This window comes from Cavia porcellus, unplaced genomic scaffold (assembly GCF_034190915.1).
Source record: "Cavia porcellus strain 051 isolate PalLab524CR breed Dunkin Hartley unplaced genomic scaffold, mCavPor4.1 scaffold_34, whole genome shotgun sequence".
NCBI classification, from domain to species: Eukaryota; Metazoa; Chordata; class Mammalia; order Rodentia; family Caviidae; genus Cavia; species Cavia porcellus.
Window position 1 is genome coordinate 21,627,072 of NW_026947517.1, and position 19,552 is coordinate 21,646,623.

General features: G+C 38.7%; 1 non-coding gene across 1 annotated transcript; it reads left to right on the forward strand.

The window, feature by feature from the left end:
- Nucleotides 1-15,086: 15,086 nt before the first annotated feature.
- On the forward strand, nt 15,087-15,193 carry LOC134474687 (U6 spliceosomal RNA). Its single transcript, XR_010045562.1, has one exon. It is a non-coding gene; the product is annotated as a U6 spliceosomal RNA (small nuclear RNA).
- The last annotated feature ends 4,359 nt before the right edge of the window (nt 15,194-19,552 follow it).

Here is a 19,552-nt window from a genome sequence, read left to right on the forward strand (position 1 = left end):
ACTAACCCTAAACCTAACACTAAACCTCAACCTAACCCTAACCCTAATCATAACATTAACCCTAAACATAACCCCAAACCCTAACACTAACCCTAACCCTAAAACTAACCATAAACCTAACCCTAAACCTAAACCTTACCCAAAACTATACGCCTAAACCTAACACTAACCCTAACCCTAAACCTAAACCTAAACCTAACACTAACCCTAACATTAACACTAAGCCTATACCTAACTGTAACCCTAAACCTAAACGTAACTCGAAGCCTAACACTAACCTCTCCCTAACACCTAAACACAAATGTTAACCCTAAACCTATCCCTTAACATAACCCTAAACCTAACCCTAACTCTAACCCTTACCGTAACACTAGCCTAAACCTAAACCTAAACCTAACCGTAACCTTAACCCTAAAGTTTAACCCTAAACCTAACGGTAACCTTAAGCCTAATCCTAACCCTAAACCTAACTCTAAACCTAACCCTAACCCTAAACTCGAAACCTAAACCTAACCATATTCCTAACACTAACCCTAAACTAAACCCTAACCCTAAACTCTAAACCTAAGCCTAACGCTAACCGGAAAACTAACCCTAACACTAAACCTAAGTGTAACCCTAACCTTAATCCTAAACCTCAACCTAACCCTAACCCTAACAATAACCGTAACCTTAAACTCTAACCCTAACCCTAACCCTAACTCTAACACTATCCCTACCCCCAAACCTACCAGTAAACCTGAGACTATCCCTAACCCTAAAATTAACCCTAAACCTAACACTAACCCTGACACTAACCCTAACAATAATCATAACACTAACTCTAAACCTAACACCTAACACATAACCCTAAAACTAACCTTAAAACAAACCTCAATCATAACCCTAAAGCTAATGGTAACCCTAAAACTAACCGTAAAACTAAGCCTAACCATAACCATCACCCTAACACTTATCCAGTAACCCTAACAGTAAACCTAACCTTAACCCTAACTGTAACTGTAACCCTGAAACTAAAGCTAAGCCTAACCCTAAATTCTAATCCTAACCATAACCCTAACCCTAAAACTTAACCTTACCCGAACCCTAAACTCTAACACTAAAACTAACACTAAGCATAAGTTCTATCACTAACCCTAACCCTAGCCCTAAACCTTATCCTAACCCTAAACATAAGCCTAAACATAACCCTAAACATAACCCAAAGCCTAACCGTAACCCCATCCCTAAACCTAACCCCGACCCTAATCCTAACCCTAATCCTAACCCTAAACCTAAACCTAACTCTAACCCTAACCCTAACACTAACACTAACACTAAACCTAACCCTAACACTAACCTCCAAACCTAACGCTAACTCTAACCATAACCCTAAACATAAACCTAAGCTTTAACACTAACCCTAACCATAACCTCTAAGCCTAACCCTCGGCATAACAATAACACCAATCTCTAACACTAAACCTAACGCTAACCTCTACTCATAAGCCTAAACCTCAACCTAAACCTAAACCTAACCCTAAACCCTAACCCTAACACTATCCATACACCTAAACCTAAACGTAAACCTAACCCTAACACTAACACTAACCCTAACCCTAACCATATCCCTAACACCTCAGCCCTAAACCTAAGTCTAAACCTAACCCTTAACCAAACTGTAAACCTAACTCTGACCATAATTCTAAACCTAACTCTAAGCCTAACACTGAACCTAATCGTAAAACTAACACTAACCATAACATGAAGCCTAACCATAACCCTCTCCCTAACAACTAACCCCTAACCCTAACCCTAACCCTACACTAACCCTAACCCTAACATTAACCCTAACCCTAACACTCTCCCTAAAAACTAACCCCTAACCTTAACCATAACCCTAACCGTAATCATAACCCTAACCCTACCAAATAATCCTAACCCTAACCCTAATGCTAACCCTGAACTCTAACCCTAAACCTAACACTACACCTAAAGATAAACTCTAAAGATAACCCTAAGCCTAGCCCTAACCCTAACCAGAAACCTACACCTTAAACAAACACTAACCAAGACAGTAATACCTAGCTCTAACCCTAACACTAAACCTACCATAACCCTAACCCTAATCCTAACCCTAACCCTAAAATTAACCTCTAACCCTAAGCCTAACCCTAACCCTAGCCTAAATTTAACCCTAACCCTAACCATAACCCTAAGCCTAAAACTAAACCTAACACTAAACCAAACCCTAACACTAACCCCAACCCTAACCCTAACCCATACCTCTAGCCCTAACCCTAACACTAAACCTAAACTTAACCTTAAACCCTAACCCTAACCCTAACCATAACCCAAACCATAAACCTAAAACTAAACATAAATCTAACGCAAAAGCTAACCCTATCCGAAACACTACCCCTAACCTAATCGGAACCCTAAACCTAAACGTAACCTGAAGCCTAACCCTAATCCTATTCCTAACACCCAACCAATAAATGTAACCCTAAATCTAACCCTAATCCTAATCCAAGCCCTAAACCTAACCCTAATCCTAACTCTAACACTAACCCTAACACAAACCTAACCCTAACCATAAACTCTAACCATAACCCTAACACTAACCCTAACTCTAACCTTAACCATAAACCTAAGTCTAAACCTAACATTAATCCCTAACCCTAACCCTAAACCTACGCGTTAAACTAAAGCTAACACTGTCCGTAATACATAACCCTAACCGTAACCTTAAACCTACAATACCACTAAACCTAACCTGAAACCTACACCTAAATCTAACCCTAACCCATACCTCTAACCCTAACACTAAACCTAACAATAACCTTGACCCTAACACTAACCCGAACCAGAACCATAGCCGAACCCTAACTCTAACCCTAACCCATATCTCTAACACTAAACCTAACCCTAACCCTAACCTTAACCCTAACTCTATCCCTTTCCCTAACACCTAAAATCTAACCCTAACCCTAACAATAATCCTAACACTAACCCTAACCCTAACTTTAACCTTAACCCTAAACCTAAGTTTTAACCCTAACCCTAACCTTCACCATAACCTATAAGCCTAACACTAACCCTAAACCTAAACCCAAACTCTAACCCTAAACCTAACGCTAACCTCTAACCAAAACACAAACCATAACCTTAAACCTAACTCTAAACCTAAACCTAACCCTAAACTCTATCCGTAAAACTAACCCTAACCATACACATAACCCTAACTTTAACTCTAACACTAACCCTAACATCTAACCCTAACCCTAAATGTAACTGTAACCCTAACCCCAAACCTAACACTAAACCAACTTCTAACCCTAACACTTACCCTAACCCTAACCGTAACCATAACCATAACCATAACCCTACCACTAACTTCTAATCCTAACATTAACCCTAACCGTAAACATAACCCTAGCCCTAAACTCTAACCTTAAACCTAACCCTAACACTAACCCTAACACTAAAACTAACCTTTAACTCTTACCCTAACCCTAACCGTAACACTAACCTTGATGCTAACACTAAACTTAAACTCTAACCCCAACCCTAACCCTAATACTAACCTATCCCTAACTTTAACCCTAAAACTAACACTAAACCTTACTTCTAACCATAACCGAAACCCAGCCCTAAACCTCAACCCAACTCTAACCCTAACCATAACCCTAACTCTAACTCTAAACATAAACCAAAGCCTAACCGTAACCCTTTCCCTAACCCTAACACTAACACTAATCCTAACCCTAAACCTTACCCTAACCCTAACCCTAACCCTAAAGCAAAACCTAACCATAACCTTAACCCTAACCCTAAACCTAAGCTTTAACCCTAACCCTAAAACTAACCCTAACCATAAGTTCTAAGGCTAACCTTAACACTAATGCTAATCCCAAACTCTAACACTGAACTTAACGATAACCTCTAACCGTAACCCTACCCGTAATCCTAACCCTAACCCTAACATTAACCCTAATTCTAAGCATAATCCTAATACTATCCGTAACCCTAAACCTAAATGTAAATGTAACCCTAATCCTAACACTAATCCTATAATTAACACCTAACCCCTATCCCTAACCATAAACCTAACCCTGAAATTAACAATAAACCTAACCGTAACCCTATCCCTAGCAGTAACCCTAAACCTAATCATAACCCTAACACTAACTGTAACCCGAACCCTAATCCTAACAGCTCAGTAACAACTAACACCTAAACCTAACCCTAAAACTAACCATAAATCTAACAGTAACCATAACACTAACTGTACCCCTAACCCTAAATTCTAATACTAACCCTAACCCTAAACCTGACCATAACCCTAAACCTCACCCTAACCCTAAACTCTTTCCCTAAACCTAAATCTAACCCTAATCTTCCTTTAAGCCTGACTGTAATACCTGACCCTTACCCTAACCATAACTCTAAACCTAAACCTAACCCTCACACTAACCCTAACTCTAAACCTTTCCCTATTCCTAACCCTAACCCTAAAGCTCACACTAAATCTAACTTCTAACCCTAACCCTAACCCAAAACCGCAATGTAACCCTAACCCTAACACTAACCCTAACCCTAACCCTAACCCTAAACCTAACCCTAACCCTAACAATAATACTAACCCTAACGAACAACACTATACCTAACACCTAAACCTAACCCTAACCCTAACCCTAACACTAAACTAATTGTAACCCTAACACTAACCATAACCTTAAGCCTAACTCTAACCCTAACTCTAAACCTAAACCTAACCCTCACACTAAACCTAAACCTAACCCTAACGTTAACACTAACATCTAAACCTACTTAACCCTAACCCTAAAACTAATCACTAACCCTAATCCTAACCCTTACCATATCCCTAACTCTAACCCTAACCCTGAATCTAAGCTTTAACCCTAACCCTAACCCTAAACCTAACCCTAACCCTAACCCTAACCCTAAAAATAACCCTAAGCCTAAACCTTACCCTAACCTAATTATAACCCTATAACTAAACGTAACCTGAAGCCTAACCCTAAACCTAACCCTAACAACTAACCCCTAACACTAACCCTAACACTAAACTTAACCCTAACCAAGTTCTAACCCTTACACTAATCCTAACCCTAAACCTAAACCTAAAACTAACATTATTCTTAACCCTAACCCTAACCGTAAACCTAACCCTAACCCTAAACCTAACCCTAACCCTAACCAACCCTATGCCTAACACCTAACCCCAACCCTAACCCTAAAACTAACCCTAAATCCTAACCCTAAAACTAATACTAAACCTAACCCTAACCCTAACCCTCAGCCTAACACTAAACCAAATCATAACCTTAACGCTAAGCGCAATACGAAGCCTAATAATAACCCTCTCCCTAACAGGTAACCCGTAACACTAAAGCTAACCCTAACTGTAACCATAAACCTAACCCTACCCCTAACCCTAACTTCTAATCCTAACCCTAATCCTAACCCTAACCCAAACCCTAACCATAAACATAACGCTAAACCTAACATTAATTCCTAACCCTAACCGTAACCCTAACCCTAACGTTACCCCTTAGAGTAACCGTAAAACTGACTGTAATACTTAAGTATAACCTTAACCCTACCCTAACCTTAGCATAACCTTAACGCTAACCCAATCCTAACTCTATTCCTAACCCAACCCTAACCATAACCATAACCCTAACCCATACCTCTAACCCTAACCCTAACACTAACCTTAACACTAACCCTAATCCTAACCCTAACCCTAACTCTAACCCTAAAACTATTCTTAACCCTAACCCTAACCGAAAACTTAAACCTTACCCTAAAACTAACCCTAACCCTAACCCTAACCCTATGCCTAACCCTAACACTAATGCTAATCCCAAACTCTAACATTGAACTTAACACTAACCTCTAACCCTAACCCTAACCATAATCCTAACCCTAACACTAACCTTAACCCTAATCCTAAGCATAATCCTAACACTCTCTGTAACCCTAAACCTAACAGTAAACCTAACCCTAATCCTAACTCTAACCCTATAATTAATACCTAACACTTAACCTTAACCCTAAACCTAACCCTGAAATTAACCATAAACCTAGGCCTAACTCTTTCCCTAGCAGTAACCCTAAACCTAATCGGAACCATAACACTAACTGTAACCTGAAGCCAAACACTAACCACTCCCTAACACCTAACACCTAAACCTAACCCTAACACTTACCCTAAATCTAACAGTAACCATAACACTAACTGTACCCCTAACCCAAAATTCTAATACCCTAAATTCTAAGCCTAACCCTAACCCTAACCCTAACCCTAAACTTAACCCTACCTCTAACACTAACCCTAATCCTAACCATAACACTAACCCTAACACTAACCCTAACCCTAATATCTAACCCTAACAATAACTATAACTCTAACTCTAAGCCTAAACCTAACACTATCCCTAACCCTAAACCTAAAACTAACACTAATCCTAACCCTAACCCTAATGCTAACTCTATCCCTCCTAACACCTAACCCTAGCCCTAACCCTAACCCTAAACTAAACCGTAAAACAAACCCAAACCATAAACTCTAAACCTAACCCTAAACCTAATCGTAACCCTAAAACTAACTGTAACCCGAAGCCTAACCATAATAGCCTCCCTAACAAGTAACCCTTAGCCCCAACACTAAACCTAACCCTAACCCTAAAACTAACACTAACCTCTAACCCTAACCATAAACCTAGCCTAACCCTGACACTAACCCTAAACCTAACTTCTAACCCTAAAGCTAAACCTAAATCTCGAGCTAACCCTAACTCTTAACCTAAACCTAACCCAACCCTAACCCTAACACTAAAACTAACCATAAACCTAACCCTAAACCTAACCCTTACCATAAACAGTACCTTAAACCTAACACTAACCATAACCCTAACCCTAAACCTCAACCTAAACTTAAACCCAAACATAACCTTAAGCCTAAACCTAATCGTAACACTAAACCTAACCGTAACACAAAGCCTAACCCTAACTGTCTCCCTAAAACCTAAGACCTAACCCTAACCCTAACACACTAACAGTAACCCTTACCCTAACCCTAAACCTAATTTTTAAGCCTAACCCTGACTCTAATCCTAACCCTAACCCTAAACTTAACCCTAACTCTAACACTAACCCTAATCCTAAAATCTAACCGTAACACTAACCCTAACACTAACCCTAACCCTAATATCTAACCCTAACAATAACTCTAACTCTAACTCTAACCCTAACCCTAACCCTAACCCTAAACCTAACCCTACACCTAACTGTAAACCTAACCCTAACCCCAACCCTAACCCTAAATGTAACCGTAACCCTAAACCTAATCCTAAACCTAATCATAACCCTAACACTAACAGTAACCCACAGCCTAAACCCAACCCTCTCCCTAACACCTAACCCCAACCCAAAACCTAACCCTAACACTAACCCTAACCCTAACCATAACCATAACACTAACCCTACCCCTAAGAGCAACATCTTATCCTAACACTAACCCTAATCCTAAACCTAATCCTTTACCCTAAACTCTAACCCTAAACCTAATGCTAACACTAAACCTAAACTCACACTAGCACTGACCCTAAACATTAGCCCTAACACTAACCATAACACTAACCTTTAACTCTAACCCTAACCATAACCCCAATGCTAACCCTAACACTAAACCTAACCTTAACCTCTAACCCTAACCCTAACCTTAACACTAACCTATCCATAACCCTTACCCTAAACCTAACACTAAAACTAACTTCAAACCCTAACCCTAACTCTAACCCTAAACCTCAACCTAACCCTAACACTAATCATAACCCTAAACCTAACTCTAATCATAACCCAAAGAATAACCATAACCCTATCACTAAACCTAACCCTAAACCTAAAACTAACCCTAACCCTAAAACTAACCCTTAAGCTAAACCTAACCCTAAACTTAACCTTAACCCTAAGCCTAACCCTAAAACTAACCCTTAAGCTAAACCTAACCCTAAACTTAACCTTAACCCTAAGCCTAACCCTAAAGCTAATCGTAACGCTAACACTAACAGTAACCCAAAGCCTAACCATAACCCTTTCCCTAACACGTAACACCTAAACATAACCCTAACCCTAACCCTAAACCTACCAGTAATCATAACCCTAACTTAGCCGTAACCCTAACTTCTAAACCTAATCCTAACACTAACCCTAATCCTAACCCTAAACCTAATTCTAACCCTAAACTCTAACCCTAAACCTAACTCTAACCCTAGCACTAACCTTAAAACTAACTTTAACCCTGACCATAATACCTAACAGTCTCCCTAAAAATTAACGCCTAACCCCAACACTAAACCTCCCCCTAACCCTAAATCTAACACTAGCTTCTAAACCTAACCCTAACACTAACCCTAACACTAACTCTAAAAATAACTTCTAACCCTAACCCTAAACCTAAACCTAAACCTCGAGCTAACCCTAACACTTAACCTAACCCTAACCTAACCATAAACCTAACCCTTACACTAAACATTACCCCTAAACTTAACACTAACCATAACCCTAACTCTAAATCTAAACCTAACACTAAACCTAACCGTAACCTTAAGTCTAATCCTAAAAAAACCGTAACGCAAAGCCTAACCCTAACACACTCCCTAACACCTAACCCCTAACCCTAATCCTAACATTAACACTAACACTAACCCTAAACTTAATGCTAAACCTAACCCTAATCCTAAACCTAAGTTTTAACCCTAACCCTAACAATTACCTTAACCCTAACTCTAACCTTAAACCTAACTCTAACCTTAACCCTAAAACTAAACTCTAAACATAACCCTAACCCTAACCCTAACACTAACCCTAACCCTAACCCTAACCCTAACTCTAACTCTAACTCTAATGCTTACCTTAACCCTAACACTAAACCAACTTCTAACCCTAACACTAACCCTAACCCTAAACCCAAACCTAACCCAAAACCTAAACCTAACCCTAACCCTAAGACTAACCCTATCCCTGACCCTAACCATAACCCTAAACCTAACAAAATTCCTAACCATAAACCTAACAGAAAACCTAACCCTAACCCTAACCCTATCCCTAACACCTAACGAAAACCGTAACCCTAAACCTAATCCTAAAATGAATACTAAACTTAACCCTAACCCTAACACTAACCATAACTTCTAATCTAAACCGAAACTGAATCCTGAATCCTAACCATAACCATAACCATAACCATAACCCTAAACCTAAAATTACTCCCTTACCCTAACCATAACCCTACCCCTTAAACTATCCCTAACACGGACTGTAATACCTAACCCTAACACTAACCCTAACCATAGCAGAACTCTAACCCTAACCCTAATCCTAACACTAACCCTAACCCATATCTCTAACCGTAATACTAACCTTAACACTAACACTAACCATAAAATCTGACACTAATAATAACCCAAAACCTATCCCTAACATCCAACCCCAAACCCTAACCCTAAACCTAACCCTGAAAATAATCTTAATCCTAACCCTAAATCTAAACCTAACCCTAACCCTAAAGCTAATAGTAATGCTAACACTAACCGTAATCCGAACCCTAAACATAACACTCTCCCTAACAAATAACACGTAAACCTAACCCAAACACTAACCCGAAATCTACCAGTAATCATGACCCTAACCCTCCCCTTAACCCTAAATTCTAATCCTAATACTAACACTAACCCTAAGCCTGACACTAAACCTAATTCTAACCCTAAACTGTAACCCTAAACCTACCTCTCACCCTTACCCTAACTCTAAAACTAACTTTAACACTCACCATAATACCTAACCCTAACCCTACCATAAGCCTAAGCCTAATCTTAACCCCAAATTTAATTCTAACCCTAAATTCTAATGCTAAACCTAACCCTAACCCTAACACTATTACTAACCCTAACCCTAAACTCTAACCCTAAACTTAACCCTAACCCAAAACATAACCCTAACTCTCACCATAACCCTAAACCAAAAACCTAACTTTATCCATAACCCTAACCCTAACACTAACCCTAAACTAACCTTAAACCTGACCATAACACCTAATCCTACCCCTAACACTAGCCCTAAATTGTAATCATAAAACTAACTCTAACCCTAACTCCAACCCTAAACCTAACCCTAACCCTAATATCTAACCCTCAACCTAACCCTAAACCTAACACTAAGCCTAACACTAAACCTAACACCAAACTCTAACCATAATCCTAAACCTGACCCAAAACCTAACCCTAAACCTAACCCTAACCCTAACCTAAACCTAACACTATACCTAACCCTAAACCTAACCCGTACACTAATCCTAACCCTAATCCTAATGCTAACTCTATACCTAACTCCTAACACCTAACCCCAGCCCTAACCCTAGCCCTAACCGTAAAACAAACCCGAACCATAACCATAAAAACCTAACCGTAAACCTAATCGAAACCCTAAAACTAACCATAACCCGAAGCCTAACAATATAGTCTCCCTCACAACTAACCGCTAACCCCAACACTGAACCTAACCCTAACTCTAAAACTAACACAAACCTCTAACCCTAACCCTAACTCTAACCCTAACCCTAACCCTAACCCTAATGGTAACATTAACCCTAAACCTAACTTCTAACCCTAACCCTAAACCTAACCCTAACCCTAACCCTAACCCTAACCCTAACTGTTAACCTAACCCTAACACAACCCTAACCCTAACCATAAAAGTAACCGTAATCTAACCTTAAACATAACCCTTATACTAAACAGTACCACTAAACCTAACACTAACCCTAACCCTAACACTAAAACTAAACCTATCATTAAACCTATCTGTAACATTAAGCCTAAACGTAATCATAACCCTAAACCTAACCGTAATACAAAGCCTAAACTTAACCCTCTCCCTAACACCTAACAGCTAACCCAAACCCTAACACTAACACTAAACCTAACCCTAATGCTAACCCAAACCCTAACCCTAACCTAAACCTAAGTTTTAACACTAACCCTAATGCTAACAATAATCCTAACCCTAAATCTAAACTTAACCCTAACCCTAAACTCTAACCGTAACACTAACCCTAACACTAACCCTAATATCTAACCCTAACCCTAATTCTAACGCTAAATCTAACTCTAACTCTAACCATAACCCTAACACTAAACCAACTTCTAACCCTAACACTAACCCTATCCCTAAACCTAAACCTAACCCTAACGCTAACCGTAACCCTGACCGTAACCATAACCCTAAACCTAACACAATTCCTAACCATAAACCTAACCGAAAACCTAACCCTAACCCTATCTCTAACACCTAACCCCAACCCTAACCCTAAACCTAACCATGAAACTAACTGTAAACATAACCCTAACCCTAACACTAACCCTAACCCTAATCCTAAACCTAATCATAATGCTAACACTAACCGTAACCCGAAGCCTAACCATATCCCTCTCACTAACACCTAACACCTAACCCTAAACCTAACACTCAACCCAACCCTACCAGTCATCATAACTCTTACCCTACCCCTAACCCTAACTTCTAAACCTAATCCTAACACTAACCCTAACCCTAGCATAAGCCTAAGCCAATACTAACCCTAAACGTAATTCTAAACCTAAATTCTTATGCTACCTAACCCTAACCCTAACACCAACACTAACCATAACCCTGACCCTAAACTCTAACCCTAACCCTAACCCTAACCCAAAACCTAACCCTAACCCTCACCATAACCCTAAACCAAAAACTTACCTAACCTTAATCCCTAACCATAATCCTAACCCTAAAGCTGACCCTAAACCTGACCATGACACCAAACCCTAACCATAACTCTAACCCTAAATTCTAATCATAAAACTAACTCTAACCCTAACTCCAACCCTAAACCTAACCCTAAACCTATTATCTAAACCTAAACCTAACCCTAACACTAAGCCAAACTCTAAACCTAACACTAAACTCTAACACTAACACTAACCCTAACCCTAAACCTAACCCTAAACCTAAACCTCAACCTAACCCTAACACTAACAATAACCCTAAACCTAACCCTAAGCCTAACCCGAACCCTATCCCTAACCATAACCCTAAGCCTAAAACAAACACTATCCCTAACCCTAAAGATAACCCTAACACTAATCCTAACTCCAAACTTAATGCTAACTCTATCCCTAACACCTAACACTTAACCTTAGCCATGACCCTAACCCTAACCCTAACCATAAAAGAAACCCTAAACCTAACCCTAAACCTAATCGTAACCCTAAAACTAAATGTAACACGAAGCCTAAACATAACCGTCTCCCTAACAACTAACCCCTAACCCCAACACTAAACCTAACCCTAACCCTAAAACTAACACTAACCTCTAACCCTAACCCTAACCCTAAACCTAACTTCTAGCTCCAACCCTAACACTAAACCTAAACCTCGACCTAACCCTAACTCTTCATCTAACCCTAAACGAACTCTTACCCTAAACATTACCCCTAAACACTAACCATAACCCTAACTCTAAACCTAAACCTAACCCTAAAACTAACCATAACCTTAAGCCTAAACCTAATCGTAACCCTAAACCGAACTGTAACCCAAAGCCTAACCCTAACCCTCTCCATAACACCTAACACCTAACCCTAGCTTTAACACTAACACTAACCCTAACCTTAACCATAAACATAACTCTAAACCTAAGTATAAACCCTAGCCCTAACCCTAAACCTAACCTTAACCCTAACTCTAACCTTAACCCAAACCCTAAAGTATAACTGTAACACTAACCCTAACCCTACCCCTACCCCTTAAACTAACCCTAACACCGACTGTAATACCTAATCCTACTACTAACGCTAACCCTAGCATAACCCTAACCCTAACCTTAACCCTAACACTAACCCTAACTCTAACCCTAACCCTAAGCCTAAACCTAACCCTAACCATAACCCTAACCGTAAACCTAACACTAACCATAACCGTAAGCCTAACTCTATCCTTACCACCTAAACCCTAACCCTAAGCATAAACCTAACCCTAAAATTTACCCTAAAACTAGCCCTAACACTAAACCAACTTCTAATCCTAACACTAACTATAAGCCTAACCCTAAACCTAAGCTTCAACCCTAACCCTAACCCTAACCCTAACCTCTAAGCCTAACCCTAACACTAACCCAACCCCAATCTCTAACCCTAAACCTAACGCTAACCTCTAACCATAACCCTAAGACTAACAATAACCCTATCCATAAACCTAAACATGCCCTTTAAACTAAAACTAACACTAACCCTAACCCTAACCCAAATCTCTAACACTAACTGTAACCTTAACTCTAAACCTAAACATAACCCTAACCTTAAAACTAACCCCAACCTTACCTTCTAACCCTAAATGTAACCCTAACACTAACCTCTGAACCGAACTCTAACACTAACCATAACCCCAATCCTAATCTTAACCCTAACCCTAACCCTAACCCAGCTCTATCCCGAAACTCTAACACTAAATCTAACCTCTAACCCTAACCATAACCCTAACCATAACCCTAACACTAACCTCTAACCTGAACCCTAAACGTAACCCTAAACAAAACCCTAAACCTAACCATAACCCAAACCCTAACCATAAACCAAACCCTAAACCTAACCTAATCTTACCCTAAACTCAAACCAGAACCCTAACACTAACCCTAACCCTAACTCTAACAGTAACCTAACCCTAACCCAACCATAACTCTTACACTAACCCAAACCCTAAACCTAAACCTAACCCTAGCCCAATAAGCCTAACCCTAAACCTAACCCTAAACATAAACCTAACCCTAACAATAAACCGAACCCTAACGCTAACCCTAACCCTCTAACCCTAACCGTAATCCTAACCTTAACCCTAAACCTAACCAAACATTATCACTATTACTAACCCCAACCCCTAACCCCAACAGTAAAACTAACATTAATCCAAACCAAAATCTCTGAGCCCAAATCTAACACTAATGCTAAACATAACCCTATCATTAACACTAACCCTAACACTATCCCTACACGAACCTGAACACTAACCCTAACCCTAACACCTAAGCTTAACCCTAACCCTAACACGATCACTAACCCTAACACTAAACCTAACCCTAACACTAACCCTAACCCTCTAACCCTAACCCTAACCCTAACCCTAATCCTAACCCTAACCAAACCCTAACACTAAACATAACCCTAACCCTAACATTCACCCTAACACTAACCCTAAACATAACCCTAACCCTAATATTAAACCTAACACACACCCTAACCCTTACCCTAAAACCTAACTCTAATGATAACCCTATAACTAACCCTAACCCTAAACCTAATCATTAACCCTAAACATAAACCTAACTCTAAGCCTAACCCTAACACTCTAAACCTAACCCTAACCTAACCCTTAAGTAACACTAACCCTAACCCTAATCTCTAACCATAACCTTAACTCTAAACCTAACATTAATGATAAGATCAACCCTATCCTCTAAGCCTAATCATAACCATAACCGTAATCCTAACATTTAATTCAAACCTGAACCCTAACCCTAAACCTAACCATAACCCTAACCTAGCCTTAACACAAACGCTAACACTAACGCTAACCCATAAACCTAAACCTAACCATAACACTAAACATAACACTAACTCTAAGCCGAAACTCTAACCCTAACCCTAACCATAACCCTGACATTAAACCTCTAACCCAGCACTAACCCTAACCTTAACACTAACCCTAATTCTAGGCCTAATCTTAACCTTAACCATAAGCCTAACCCCAACCCTAAACCTAACCCTTAAGCCCTAACCCTAACACTAACCCTAACCTCTAACCTTAACCGTAAACCTAACCCTACCCCTAATCCTAACCCTACCATCTAACCCAAATGCTATCCCTAATTTTAACCCTAACCCTTACCCTAACCCTAATCCCTATCCCTAAACCTAAATCTAACCCTAAACCTAAATCTAACCCTTACCCTAACCCTAAACCTAACTCTAACCGTAACACTAACTCTCGTGCTCGCTTTGACAGCACATATACTAAAATTGGAACAATGCAGAGAAGATTAGCATGGCCCCTGCGCAAGGATGACACGCAAATTCGTGAAGCGCTCCATATTTTTGTGAAGTATTCCAGATCCTATAGCAAAATGATTTCCAACCCAGACTGATATATCCTGCAAAACTATCATTCACAATAGATGGTGAAATATGATACTTCCATGACAAAGAACAGCTGAAGAACTTCATGAACATCAAACCAACCCTGCAAAAATATTGAAAGACAGTTTAGATACACAAAGGAAAAAACCAATAAGCAAAGCAAATAATTAAACAGAACAGAAAGATAAAGATGCAACAGCAGAGAGATAACATTCCTATAATTAACTAGCATTTAACAGTAATAACCATTAATGTAAATGGTCTCAATGCACCAATCAAAAGAAACAGACTAGCAGAATGGATGAAGAAACAAAATCCAACCATATGCTGTTTACAGGAAACCCATCTAACCCAGAAGGATACTCACAGACTGAAAGTCAAAGGATGGAAAACAATTCTTCATGCAGTAGGAATCCAAAAAAAGGCAGGAGTGGCCATTCTGTTTGCAGACAACGTGAACTTTAAACCAACAATGACCATAAAGGACAAAGAAGGTCACTACATACTTGTAAGGGAAAAACTCCAAGAGGAAGAGATAACTATCTTAAATATATACGCACCAAACTCCAGAGCACCCAGTTATATAAAACAATTATTAACAGAAATGAAAACTCAAATTATCAGTAACACAATTGTAACAGGAGACCGTAATACGCCATTGACACCAAGGGACAGATCAACCAGACAGAAAATGAGCAAAGAATTAACAGAACTGAATCACACCTGTGAACAAATGTGTTTGATAGACATATACAGAATGTTCCACTCAACAACATCAGAATACACATTCTTCTCAGCAGTACATGGATCATTTTCTAAAATAGACCATATATTAGCTCACAGAACATATTTAAACAAATGCAAAAGAGTTGAAATCATCCCTTGCTTGTTATCGGATCATAGCACTCTGAAATTAGAAATCAATGATAAAAGATACTGCAAAAATCCCGCAAACACATGGAAACTGAATAACACACTCTTGAGTAATCAGTGGGTCACAGAAGAAATTAAAGAAGAAATTAAACAATACCTAAAAGAAAATGAAAATGCAGATACAACTTACCGGAATCTGTGGGATGCAATGAAAGCCGTCCTGAGAGGAAAATTTATTGCATTGAGTTCCCACATCAGGAAAACAGAACGAATACAAATAAATAACTGGATGCTACACCTCACACAGCTAGAAAAATAAGAGCAAGTCAAGCCAAAAGCCAAAAGAAGACAGGAAATTATAAAAATCAGAGCAGAAATCAATGATTTAGAGACTAAGAAAACAATCCAAAGAATCAATGAATCGAAGAGTTGGTTCTTTGAAAGAAAAAATAAAATCGATAAGCCACTAGCAAACCTTATTAAAAAAGGGAAGAAAAAGCTCAAATTCATGCAATAAGAAATGAAAAATGTGAAATCACTACAGACCCAATAGAAATACAGAAGATCATCAACACCTATTTTGAAACCTCTACTCTCAAAAGTTTGATAACACAGAAGAAATAGACAGATTCTTAGAAGCATATGAAGTACCAAAGCTAGATCAAGAGGATTTAAAACTGTTGAATAACCCAATCTCTGTTAATGAAATAGAAAATGTAATTAAGTCCTTACCCACCAAGAAGAGCCCAGGCCCAGATGGATTCACTGCAGAATTCTACAAGAAATACAAAGAAAACCTAATGCCGACACTCCTCAAACTATTCAATGAAATTGAAAGGAAAACAATACTTCCTAAGTCATTCCTGGAAGCAAATATTACTCTAGACCAAAACCTGAGAAAGAACGAACTAAAAAAGAGAACTATAGACCGATCTCCCTAATGAACACAGATGCAAAAATCCTCAATATAATATTGGCAAATAGGATGCAGCAAATCATCAAGAAGATTATACACCATGACCAAGTGGTATTCATCCCAGGAATGTAAGGAAGGTTCAACATACGCAAATCAATAAATGTAATCCACCATATCAATAAAGCCAAAAATAAGAATCACATGATCGTTTCTATAGATGCAGAAAAAGCCTTCGATAAGGTCCAACACTTATTCATGATAAGAACTTTACAGAAAATTGGAATAGATGGTCTTTACCTCAATATAATAAAGGCCATTTATGACAAACCAACAGCCAGAATCATACTAAATGGCCAAAAATTGAAAGCCTTTACTTTAAAATCGGGCACAAGACAAGGATGTTCTTTATAACCACTCCTATTTAATATAGTATTGGAAGTACTATCCAGAGCAATTAGGCAAGAAAGAGAAATAAAAGGGGTAAAGATAGGAAAAGAAGAAGTTGAATTATCATTGACTGCAGATGACAGGATACTCTACATAGAAGGCCCCTTAAATTCCATTGAAAGACTCTTAGATACAATAAATAAATTCAGTAATGTGGCTGGATACAAAATCAATACTCAGAAATCAATAGCATTCCTATACACGGACAACAAAATCACAGAGAGGGAAATAAGAGAAACTTGACTATTCACATTAGGAAGCAAAAAAAAATGAAATATTTAGGAATTATTCTTACGAAAGAAGTGAAAGACTTATACAGTGAAAATTATAATACACTGAAAAAGAAAATTGAAGATGATTTCAGAAAATGGAAAGACATCCCTTGCTCGTGGATAGGAAGAACAAACATTGTGAAGATGGCCATTCTCCCAAAACAGTTATACAGATTCAATGCAATCCCAATAGAAATACCATCAACATACCTTATAGATCTAGAGAAATCACTCCTAAATTTCATCTGGAACCAGAAGAGACCTAGAATCGCAAAGGCAATTCTAAGCAGCAAAGACAAAGCAGGAAGCATCACAATCCCTGACTTGAAGTTATACTACAAGCAACAGTAGTAAAATCAACATGGTATTGAAATCAAAACAGAGTCGAAGATCAATGGAAAGGATTAGAAGATACAACCACAACTACAAACACACTTAACCACCTTATCTTTTATAAAGGAGCCAAGCAGGTTCACTGGAAGAACGAAAGTCTCTTTAATAAATGGTGCTGGAAAAACTGGCTCTCCATTTGCCTAAAACTAAGGCTAGACCCATGTCTATCACCATGTACTAAATTAAAATCTAAATGGGTCAAAGATCTGAATATTAAAACAAAAACACTAAATCTATTGGAAGACAAATTGGGTAGAAACCTTGGAGACATAGGAGTAGGTAGAGAATTCATGAACAGGACTCAAACCACACAGGAAATACTTCCCAGAATCAATAACTGGGACCACTTCTTATTAAAAAGTTTCTGCATGTCAAAAGAAATCACCAGCATAGTGAAAAGAAAACCCACAAACTGGGAAAAGATTTTAGTGAACTCTCTCTCAGACAAGGGACTCTTGTCTAAAACATATAAAGAAGTAAAAAAACTCAGACCTCCAAAATTCAAAGATCCAATCCAAAAATGGGCATCTGAGATGAATACGCAATTCTCAGATGAAGAAATGCAAATGGCAAATAAATACATGAAAAAATGCTCATCATCATTGGTCATTAGAGAAATGCAAATTAAAACCACACTGAGATACCATCTCACTCCTGAAAGAATGGCCAGGATCAAGAAAACCAACAACAACAAATGCTGGAGAGGCTATGGGGAAAAAGGAACTCTCCTGCACTGTTGGTGGGAGTGTAGACTGGTACAGCCTTTGTGGAGGTCTCTCTGGAGATTTCTCAAAAAGTTGGGATTGGAAATCCCATTTATTCCAGCTATTTCACTTCTAGGCATATTCCCAGAAGAACTGAAAGCATCATACCACAGTGATATATGTGAACCTATGTTTATTGCAGCACAATTTGTAATCGCCAGATCTTGGAAACAACCCAAGTGCCCATCAACTGAGGAATGGATAAAAAAGTTGTGGTATTTCTATACAATGGAGTATTATTCAGCTATAAAGAAGGATCACATTGAGATATTTATCAATAAATGGGCGCAGCTTGAGACCATACTCACAAGTTAAATAAATCAATCTCGTATGTGTGAATACCGAATAGTTTCCCTAATGTAAGTAATGATTCAAATATATAAAAATATGAGGTAACCATGATTCTCCATTATATGGCCTTGAAGCCTTATTAAGTTTTCACTTATTAATTAGAAAGGCTTTATTCTGGGCTTCTTGATATGGAAATATTTGAAGCTATAGTATATGAAGTTTTATCCAAATATTTCAAGGAAAAAGACAGACACTATGGTAACTACTATTAAGTCGGGTTATTTGGTGGTGTAGCACTAGATTGCTAAAACAGTCATGCTTTGACCTCTATTGTTATATTGTTATGTCCTGTTTTATCTCAAT